This window comes from Salmo trutta, chromosome 3, assembly GCF_901001165.1.
Source record: "Salmo trutta chromosome 3, fSalTru1.1, whole genome shotgun sequence".
Lineage (NCBI taxonomy): Eukaryota > Metazoa > Chordata > Actinopteri > Salmoniformes > Salmonidae > Salmo > Salmo trutta.
Window position 1 is genome coordinate 50701096 of NC_042959.1, and position 8946 is coordinate 50710041.

Sequence of the window (8946 nt, forward strand, 5' to 3'; positions counted from 1 at the left end):
CTAAAAGTTGCTAAATGACGTTGTGATGTCATTGCGTGATAATGTAAAACTGCATCATTACATAGAATACACAATAACGTTACTCAAATTGACTGGCCATCTCGGCGAAAAATATGATTTGACATTTGTTCAGGTACAGACTCCCACTCTTTTCTATACTTCTGGCTGTACAATTTTGATTGAGACATGTTTATTGATGTTGTAAGTTCTGTTCAAGATCAAACATTCGTGACCAACTATATTCATTGGGTTTGGCTCGTCGAACTCGTACTACTGCAGTCAGCTAACAATGATTTGCAATGTACTGAAATTGCTGCTGGCCTTCTGCTGACGTCACTCACAATGCACTTTTGCAGCCAGGCACGTGTGTTGTGACTGAGTGTGTGACAGAGAAAATAGTTTTTGTGTCATTTAGAGGGAAAATACGTGCATTTTAGCATTTGAGTCACATTTCAAAAGTTGCTAAAAGTTCCAAATAAATTTTTAAAAGTAGCTAAATTTGTTGCTAGGTGCTGTCTGTTAGGGTTTGACCAACTATTTGTTTGCATATCCTATATAATATAACAATTTGTTTGCATAACCTATATAATATAACACAGAAGCTATAATACACTATTAAGTTTACTAACTATAAGATAATTGCATACTGCTGAGTTAGGGGAAGTGGCTCATGTGATGTTGGGTCATGGGGAGAGAATGCTGATACTTTAAAACAGGGTTTCGCAAGAGCTGTCTGTAGAATAACAGCAATAACAGGAGATGGGTGGGGGGGGGAATAAGTCTAAACCATATTCTAGCCTCTACTATGACAAGCCCTCAGGGAGAGGGAACTAAGTCTGTCAAGTATTTAATGAAGAATTTATGATGTCATTCCAGTTCTCTGTCTGCCCTGCGTGGTGTTACAGTGAGCCCGTATATACGAACAACATATTTACCATTCAAGTGTTTGCATTAATTAAAGTACAAAGAAATCAGAAGTTACTATGTGCTGACTATTTTGTTCTGATACCAGATTCGAATTGACGCGACCCAACAATTGGTGACCCCGACGTGATCTGGTATAGAAACTTCGCTGAGTATTGATCAGCCGATTGGACATCGCTGTTGTGGGACGGTGTGTTTCACAAAGAGTCCGGACAACTAAAAACAGGTAAGCAGACACCTATTGTTATAATAACTAAAGATCTGCATATTGGCTATATCCAAATTAATTTTGTGAAGCACCTGTTTGATGTAAGTGAACCAAATTATGAATTATTATGAGTAGATAAGAAATATTATAGAGTCATTATTGTGACATGCAAACCCGTGGTGAATGTGTTGTTATTACCTTGGTACCATAGAGTATTGTTCTACCGGCAAGATCCGTGACATTGAGGGCACGGTTAGGACCGGAGAAAATACTGAAATCTCCCGGCTAGGATCGTAACTTGGAGGGTGCGACTAGGACCGGGGATATAGGGAATAATAGAAATAGCAACTGCTGCCGGCGAGGTTGGTAACTACGAGGGTACGACTGGGGTCGGAAAATTTTAGATAAGAATACTGGGTGACCGGCGAGACGGCGGAGTAATTCTTAGGAAAGGAGGTGAGGTTGGAGGTGAGATAAAAGAGGAATAGTAACTTAGGAATTTAAAGGCAAGAAAATGATAGTATAACAGAAGTTCGAAGATAAAATTATATGCCTAATTTAGGTGAAAAATAAAAGGAGATATTTAGCTGGTTGAATTTATTAAACTAGAAGGTTAATCTCTTACATCTAGATGTTCCGCTAGCGGAACACCGCTCCAATATCCAATGATAGGGCGTGGCGGGAATTACAAATTCCTAAAAAATCCCCAAACTTTAATTTTTCAAACATATGACTATTTTACACCATTTTAAAGACAATACTCTCCTTTATCTAACCACATTGTCCGATTTCAAAAAGGCTTTACAATGAAAGCAAAACATTAGATTATATCAGGAGAGGACCCAGCCAGAAATAATCACACACCCATTTTTCAAGCTAGCATATAATGTCACAAAAACCAAAACCACAGCTAAATGCAGCACTAACCTTTGATGATCTTCATCAGATGACACTCCTAGGACATTATGTTATACAATACATGCATGTTTTGTTCAATCAAGTTCATATTTATATCAAAAAACAGCTTTTTACATTAGCATGTGACGTTCAGAACTAGCATACCCACCGAACACTTCCGGTGAATTTACTAAATTACTCACGATAAACGTTCACAAAAAACATAACAATTATTTTAAGAATTATAGATACAGAACTCCTTTATGCAATCGCGGTGTCCGATTTTAAAATCGCTTTTCGGTGAAAGCACATTTTGCAATATTCTGAGTAGATAGCCCGGCCATCACAGGCTAGCTATTTTGACACCCACCAAGTTTGGCACTCACCAAACTCAGATTTACTATAAGAAAAATTGGATTACCTTTGCTGTTCTTCGTCAGAATGCACTCCCAGGACTTCTACTTCCACACCAATGTTGTTTTGGTTCCAAATAATCCATAGTAATATCCAAATGTTCTTGCTTTCAAGACACTATCCGAAGGGTGACGCGCCGACGCGTATCGTGACAAAAAATTTCAAAACATTCCATTACCGTACTTCGAAGCACGTCAAACGCTGTTTAAAATCAATTTTTATGCGATTGTTCTTGTAAAATAGCGATAATATTCCGACCGGGAGACGTCGTTTTCGTTCAAAGACTGAAAATGTAAAATGGACTCTTCACGTGCACGCGCGCACCCGTTTCATTGTTCTCAGATCGACCACTATCCAAATGCGCTACTGTTTTTCAGTCAGGGACTGCAGAGTCATCATTCCCCGTTCTGGCGCCTTCTGAGAGCCTATGGGAGCCTTAGAAAATGTCACGTTACAGCAGAGATCCTCTGTTTTCGATAAAGAGGCTATAGAAGGCCAAGAAATGGTCAGAGAGGGCACTTCCTGTTTAGAATCTTCTCAGGTTTTGGCCTGCCATATGAGTTCTGTTATACTCACAGACACCATTCAAACAGTTTTAGAAACTTTAGGGTGTTTTCTATCCAAATCAAACAATTATATGCATATTCTAGTTTCTGGGCAGGAGTAATAACCAGATTAAATCGGGTACGTTTTTTATCCGGCAGTGAAAATACTGCCCCCTATCCTAAACAGGTTAAAGATAAAATAGTAATAGTACAATAAAAAGGCTGGAGATAAAATAATATGCCCAATTTAGGTGTAGAATAAAAGGTGATAATTAACTGTTTGAATTGATTAACGAAAAGGCATCAAAATGACTGGAGGAATATTTTAGATAGGACGATAATTGTGGTTATTGGCAAGGCACGTACTGCGGGCGTGGCTAGGGTTGTAATGTATATGTTTTGAATGGTGGGGTATTGTCGGCTCTAATGAAGAAGTTATTACTTGGTCTGATATACTATGGGTGTGGTTAAGTTTGAAGAGTATATGTTTTAATTGATGGGTTATCGTTGGCACAACTGGGGATTTATCAATTGATTTGATGTTTTAATGTTTAATGTTTGATGGTGCGCAAGCACCACGTTTGAATAGGGGGGCTAGAACGATTGATTTATCAATTGATTTGATGTTTTAATGTTTGACGGTGCACAAACATCAGGTTTAAATAGGGGGGCTAGAATAATTTAGATTATTGTTTGGTTTAATGTTTGATGATGGACACTGTATAACACCGAGTTTGAATAATTTGCTGTTTGCTGTCTGACATTGTATAACACAATTTAAAATAATTGGGTTGTAATAATTTGGATTATTATTCAATTTGATGGTTACTGTTTGACATTGTATAACACAGGTTTAAAGAATGGGGTCGGAATAACTTGGAGTATTATGTGTTTTGATGTTTGATATTTGCTTTGTATTGAATAACACCAGTTTCAAATAATTCGGGTGAAACAGGCACAGAGTTTAGTTAAATAGGTTGAAACAATTTGGTTTAAATAAATTAAATTAACATATTTTTAATAACAGATCGGTTAGAGGTAAAATACGAATATTATAAATTAAAAAATCAATAAATATGACTACCAGTGAGGAAGCGGAGAGAGTACTAAAGGCTCTAAAATCCATGCTCGAGAGCAACGGAGGAAAGGACGGGAAAGAATGGAAGAGAAGAGGAGAGAAACTCTATAATGAATGGATAGAGGATGGTTTAATATTATCCCCCGATGGAGTTCCCACAGGAGGCGAACCAGGTAGAATACTGGGAACACTGAAGCGAAAAACACAGAAAGCAGAGGGGGAATGGAAGAAAGAGGGAGAACCCAGAAGAGGTAAAATCAAGGAAGCAATGGAGAAAGCCAGACTGAAGGAGAGAATAGGACTGGCGATGTTGGAGAAACTTAAGAAAATGTGGGAAGAAAAACAAAGTAACGAGGAGAAGCAGAACAAGAAAGAAATACCCAGATTATACCCAGTTCTGCCAACGGCCTCACCCCCGTACGAAGCACCAAAGCTGATGGCACCAACACTGGATATTGTGGGGCAGGTCCAGTATCACAAGCGGCCAGATGAGGAAGAAGGGGAAAAGTGGGTGAAGGTGAGTGATCTGGGCGATCGGAGACAGGAGGTAGGGGCACTGCTAGAGGCAGCTAAAGCAATACGAGAAGGATGGCAGTGGGAAGAGAGCCCAAAGAGAGAGCCCAAAATATTATGTGGAACATTTGAAGGAGACATGTGGGACCGATGAGATGCTCCTGCTCAGCACACTCGGGCAAGAACTCGGGAGCGAGAAACCAGGGGCCAGTACCCAATGAGAGACACGCCAGGGGGTGATGCTGTTTACAAGCCCTGGGCCCATAGAGACGTACAAACTCTGGTGGATGCTCTCCCTGCCCCGGAAGAATCTGGAGATAGATGGATTAAAGCCTTTGAAAGCTTAACCGCCGCAGATGAACGTACAATAGGAGACATGGCAGCAGTGATGTATGGGAGATCAAGAATGCCGGGAAAGAAGAATGGGCCGGTTTGCAGACAAACTGAAGGGGTTTTAAGGTTTTAAGCAATCTTGGGTCGAATTAGTCAAATAGTACGTTAAATATGGGGGTTTCATAGATTGGAAGTACAGTATTGTATCCAAGGGTAGTGTATGTTCAATTAAAATACATAGAACCATCAAGGAAGTTTAAAACGAATGATGAATGATTTGAGGAAGTACAGTGGAGTTATTATTAGGTTTTGTTGACTTTTCCTTTTGTGGTCTGATCAGCCGCAATGAATAATAATAATAATAATATGAAAAGTTAGGAGGAGAGGCAGGTATTTTAGTTTTGATTTTTATACATGGCTTGAGCCATGTATAAATAAAGGGGGGAGTATGGTAGAGCAGGCAATAGAACAGGTTAGGATAATTACTTAAACAAATTGTTTGTTGTAGAATATCCATTCCAACATTTGGAAATAGACTTATTGAACTATTCCGAATTGAGGGAAAGAAGGGGTGTTTAACAATAACAGATAAGTATAGCAAATGGGTAGAAGCGTTCCCAACTTACTTGGTGGACATGATTATGGTAGCTAGAATATTAGGTCAAGATATTATCCCTAGAGATGGTTTACTAGGATCTATCTCTTTAAATGATGGATGACATTTTAGCTAATCAGGTTGAACAAATAGAATGCCAGAGTTAGAGATACCAGAACAGGTAGACATAGAAGTTGAAGAAATACTAGCAGAGCACATGAAAAGACTGTTTGTTAATCAAACCCGTATGTCCGAGATTTTGTGTCCAACAGGTGAATTACAGGAGAAGGTGATTCACTCAATCCAACCAGGAGACTGGGTGTGGATCCAGTCCCTGAGGAGAAAAGAACTGGAAGCAGCCACGGTGGGAGGGGCCATACCAAGTGCTCCTGGTAACAGCCTTCGCGGTGAGAATAGTTGAAAGAGCTACCTGGGTTCATATCACACATTGAGGGAGGGTAAGACACACTGACACTGTCGAACAATCACAGAGTTAGGAGAAGAACCGAATACCAATAAGGTTCGGGTGTTACCTCTCTAACGAAGATTCCCTAACCCGCCCGATCCTCACTGTGTGCGTTCATAGAAGTGAAAGTGTGGGTTGGCCTCTAGCCAGTGATATGTTCTCCGGGAGGGGGTGGGGCTTTACAGGGGTACTGGTCAGTCTGAGCTGTCTGATTGTGGGAGCCATATTCCTAATACACCATGAACCACTCGAGAAGTCAGAAAGTGGTAACTTGACCCATAGTGTAGAAGATGAGGAGTTTTTATGGCCTAGGTACAAAAGGTCACTCGATCTGGATAAAAAGGAAGTGAGAGTAGAGTTAGGGAAGGCTGTCTCAATAGAGTTCTATGCAGACCAAATGGGGTCCCTAACCTCCTGGCAGTCTAGGACTCTGACTTCATGGGGAAGATATCTGTGTAGATCCCTGTGTAACTTATGGAATCAGGTCATGGCTCACACAGGGAGAGAAGGCTATGTCAATCCACACCCAATATAGAAACAGACGGAGTATAGTGAAGGCCAGGGTTTTTGACTGCAATCCAGAGCAAGGGAAGTATTGCTTAAAGGTATGAATTACCATTAAAAGCGTAAAGAAAGAGGATTTAGTGTTATGGTATGTCGACCAGTGTCGACACTACGGTACCATTCCGAGTAGTAGAGGTTAGGACAGGAGATAGTTCTACCGCCAGCCAGGATACCAGTTGTACCCCTGATAAAACGGACATTACTCGTGTAGTCATCCAGAGCCGAGGACCGGTGAGGATAGTTCAGACGAAAGATCTTAAGGAAGTGATTGAGGTGGAGACTTGGTTTGGGGATTCCAACCTATGGCTGGAATGGATTCAGTATACAGCTAGCTAGATCAGTAGCTAAAGAAGAATGTTATGCCTGCGCAACAGCCAAACTTCAGTTGACAACCATCCCCTTTCCACTCGATGGAATTCATTTACCAAGGGGAATGGCCTGTATGGTAAAGCTGGTCATGAAGGCAGGGAAGCCAGACAATAACAGTTGCACTGATCTGCATTATCTGTATCCTATGTGCCCATTAGATCCAGACTTCCCCCTTTCACAGTCGCAGGAGGAGACTATTATTGTATGGCTTGACACAATATACACGGACGGGATGTAGGGGAAGTGAGAACACGCAATAGAACAGAGAGAGAGAAGGAGTGTTCCGTCTGGGTCCTTAGATGATAGAGTTTACAGTGATAGCATTGGGGTTCCAAGGGGGGTGCCTAATGAGTTTAAAGCTAGGAATCAGATATTGGCTGGATTGGAATCAAGCATCTTCGGGTGGTCAACCCTCAATAAAAATGTAGATTGGATAAATTATATTTATTATAACCAACAGCAGTTCATCAACTATACTAGAGATGCGATAAAAGGATTAGCAGAATAGACAGAGGCAACTAGTTTGATGGCTTGGTAGAATAGAATAGCATTGGATATGTTACTGGCGGAGAAGGGTGGTGTGTGTGTGATATTCGGATCAATGTGCTGTACTTTCATCCCAAATAACACAGCTCCAGATGGATCAGTGGCCAAGGCCCTGGCAGGTTTAACCACATTGGCTAACGAGTTAGTGGAGAACTCTGGGGTGGATACCTCACTGACTGGGTGATGCGATAGTATGTTTGGAAAAATGGAAAAATGTTATAATCACTGTGTTGTGGGCTTCTTTCACCGGTATGAGTGTGTTGATATTGTGTGATTGATGAGTATATGCCAAGTATGAAAGGTTTAATCACCAGAATTCTGGAGAGATTGATAACAAATTGATCATTAGAAAACCCTTTTGCAATTATGTTAGCACAGCTGAAAACTGTTGTACTGATTAAAGAACCAATAAAACTGGCCTTCTTTAGACTAGTTGAGTGTCTGGAGCATCAGCATTTGTGGGTTCAATTACTGTCTCAAAATGGCTAGAAACAAAGAACTTTCTTCTGAAACTCGTCAGTCTATTCTTGTTTTGAGAAATGAAGGCTATTCCATGTGAGAAATTGCCAAGAAACTGAATGTCTTGTACAACGCTGTGTATTACTCCCTTCACAGAACAGCGCGAACTGGCTCTAACCAGAATAGAAAGAGGAGTGGGAGGCCCCGGCGCACAGGAATGGTGCAATTTTAATCCCTCAAATAACTGAATTTATACCTTTTATGCCACATCTTTGGTGACTGATTTTGAGTTTCTTACAGTTGTAATACCCTTGTTTGAACTAGGTATTGAGTTTATTCTTGTTTAAACCAAGTATTGAGTTTATTTGTTATAATTCATTTGTATTATATTTAAAAGATGATTGAATTGCTCCTAAACTGTAATGTTGCATTATGCTTTTTGAATAAATATTTATTTAATGTATAAGTGAATAGTTTGGTTTACTTTGAAGTTTAGGTTTTGACCAATAAGGTCGCTTGTTAAGCTGTGGCCAATGGGAGTTGACCTGGTTAACGGGAGGCCTGGGAAAAAAGAGAGGGAGAAAGACGTTGATAAAAGGATGGACGTTTTACATTAGGACCGTTGGTGAAGAAAAATTATAAAAGAAGACGACAGAACTAGAACAAAACCCATACCTATTAAGACATGAAGGGAAATACATATTTTATTTTCTAAAAGAGTTGTTATAATTTTGTTAAAACTTAGTAAAGACTGAAGCTACCGTCTCGTCGTGGAGGTATCTGCCAGCCTTGAGGTTAGCCTAGCATCGTGTGACACCGGGAGATAATTGCTTGGGAAGCTTAACGAGTTCGTGTTCCCATGGGATACCGGTTACGGCTAAGGAGTACTGTCTGCATGGGTAGCTGTGCTTGCCTTGGACTTTGTCAGGAAACCTGCATGGAACTGCCATACTTCGCTGAGGGAATATCTACTAAGTAGTGAGTAACCACAACGTGAGGTGCTTCTGGATATTTTTGGGTGTCATCTATTTTTTT

At 40.4% G+C, this 8946-nt stretch overlaps 1 long non-coding RNA gene across 1 annotated transcript; it reads left to right on the forward strand.

Annotated features, from left to right (window-relative positions):
- The first annotated feature begins 5657 nt into the window (after positions 1 to 5657).
- LOC115177339 (uncharacterized) lies at positions 5658 to 8307 on the forward strand. The gene is made up of 2 exons (XR_003872389.1): positions 5658 to 5914; positions 8068 to 8307. It is a non-coding gene; the product is annotated as an uncharacterized LOC115177339 (long non-coding RNA).
- Positions 8308 to 8946: the final 639 nt, after the last annotated feature.